Below are 2,264 nucleotides of genomic sequence, written 5' to 3'. Positions count from 1 at the left end.
GTCTCGAAAAAAAAAAAAAAAGAATGTGATATCTTCAGCAACAGAGTCTTGTTATCAAATTCTGAAGGGTAAGACAGAGCAATGGGATGTGGGATTCCCCTCTGTAAGCTATGAATATGTTTTATTGTCATTGATTAATAAAGAAGCTGCTTTTGGCCAATGGCTTAACAGAATATAGGCAGGCTGGAAAAGATAAAGAGAGAGAGTAGGCGGAGTCAAAGAGATTCCATGTAGACACCCAAGGAGAAAGACACCCACTAGACTCTACAGGAATCTTGCTGGTGGGCCATTACCTCGTGGTGATGCACAGATTAATAGAGATAGGTTAATTTAAGATGTAAGAGCTAGCTAGCAATAGGCCTAAGTGATTGGCCAAGCAGTGTTTTAATTAATACAGTTTCTGTGTGATTATTTCAGGTCTGGGCAGCTGGGAATGGCCGGGAACGAACGAGCAGCCTTCGCTTACAAATGCTCAATAGCCTATAATAACCACTGACCAAAAACTTGAAAAGTAGTAACCATACCCAGCATTGGGCATTTTATGTGATAGCCTATGGTGTCTGGAAGAGATATTTTCCTCCCCACTATAGGGTAACTCTATTTAAGTTCTTTTTATATATGTATATGTTTTAGGAAGTTTCTACAGGACTGGTCTAACAGGATAGCTAGAATGAAACTAGATCCAGATCTCTCACTCTGCACTAAACTCAACTCTAAATGGATTAAGAACCTTGACATAAGACACAATACCTTAAATATGATAAAGCAGGTAATATGCTTCAATTTATAGGCACAGGAAAGAACTTTATGAAGCAGACCCTGTTGTCACAGGTTATCAAGATCAACATGAAACTAATAATCAGTGTGGAGGTTCCTTAAACTAGAAGTGACCAGGCAGTGTGGCTCATGACTTTACTTTCAGCACTTGGCAGATCTCTGTGAGTTTGAGGCCAGTCTGGTCTGCAGAGAAAATCCCAGGACAGCCAGGACTATCCAAAGAAACCCTGTCTTGAAGAACAAACAAACAACAAGAAGCTAGAAGTAAGCCAAGCACGGTAGTACACATCTTTAATCCCAGCACTTTGTAGGTAGAGACAAGCAGTTCAAGGTCAGTCTGATCTATATATCAAGCTCTACGTCAGCCAGAGTTACATAGTGAGACCCTGAAAAAAAAAGGAAAAACATAAAAGTTAGAAAGAGATTTACCACGTTTTCCAGTTCTACTACCCGTGGGCATATTCCTGTTGTGAGTGACTGCCATATTGGGGCATTCAGGGGTGTTCCTCATAAAGATTGTCCAGCTGGGCTTGTTGATGGTTTAGAACCCCACATAGAGAGTGGAATCATTCTGAGCATAAGACTCTCCCCTGAGTTCCACCTACCAACTCTTGAGTGTGGCCTGGGGGAGGGCTAAAATATAGAGAGGCCAGGGAAGACTACCGAGGGGCTCCATCTATGCAGCTACTGCGAAGCCCTCACCCCTGCTGGCTAAGGATTTTCAGGTGTAGTCAACTAGTGGAGAAGTGTCCACACCCTTGTAAGTAAACCCCCACGCCTGTGCTCTGTAAGGAAGCCCAGTAGACTCAGTGGTTTCCATGGTGGGACAATAGACTTTTATCCTATTATTAATAAATGAAAGTATAACATTTGCAGTTAAATGGATGTAAATAATTCTTTTTTTTTATACAACTGGAATCATTACTTTTAATAAAGATCACATCCACTTTTCTACAAGTCAGTTTTCCTTAATCAGGGCTGTCCAACAAAACACTGTTAGCCATTCATGATATGAATTTGGGGGTATGAATTAAATTACGGTACACATTAAAAGTCATGAGACATGTGTTTTGTAATAAATAAGGCAGTTACTCCTTAGTAGCCCTTTTAAGATAAGCTATTAGATCCGCCCTCTCTCCCTTCTTCTTAATTCCAGCTAAGATCATTTTTGTTCCAGGGATGTACTTTTTTGGGATTCTCCAAATACCCCATCAGGGTGTCCTCTCCCCAGGTGATGCCTTTGTTCTTGTTGGCATCTGTGTACGAGAATCCAGCCGCCTGACCTCTCTTCCTCCCAAACAGACCGTGGCGGTTTGGTCCAGTCTTATGCTTGCTCCCCTTTTCCACAGTGTGGCACTGGGCACACTTCTGAACAAAAATCTTCTTGCCTTTCTCAACGACACCCATTTTTAACTCGCTCCCGGGTGATCAACACCACCAATGCTGCTGCATCAACACCACCAACGCTGCTGCATCAACACCACCAA

The 2,264-nt window shown here is 42.1% G+C and overlaps 1 pseudogene; it reads right to left on the bottom strand.

Annotated features, from left to right (window-relative positions):
- Positions 1 to 1,865: 1,865 nt before the first annotated feature.
- Positions 1,866 to 2,194, bottom strand: LOC101992163 (annotated as a pseudogene).
- Between the last annotated feature and the right edge of the window lie 70 nt (positions 2,195 to 2,264).

The sequence above is a fragment of the Microtus ochrogaster genome, unplaced genomic scaffold (assembly GCF_000317375.1).
Source record: "Microtus ochrogaster isolate Prairie Vole_2 unplaced genomic scaffold, MicOch1.0 UNK4, whole genome shotgun sequence".
In the NCBI taxonomy this organism is placed as follows: Eukaryota; Metazoa; Chordata; class Mammalia; order Rodentia; family Cricetidae; genus Microtus; species Microtus ochrogaster.
Note: the sequence above shows the minus strand (reverse complement) of the source record. Positions and strands in the feature narration are given on the sequence as shown.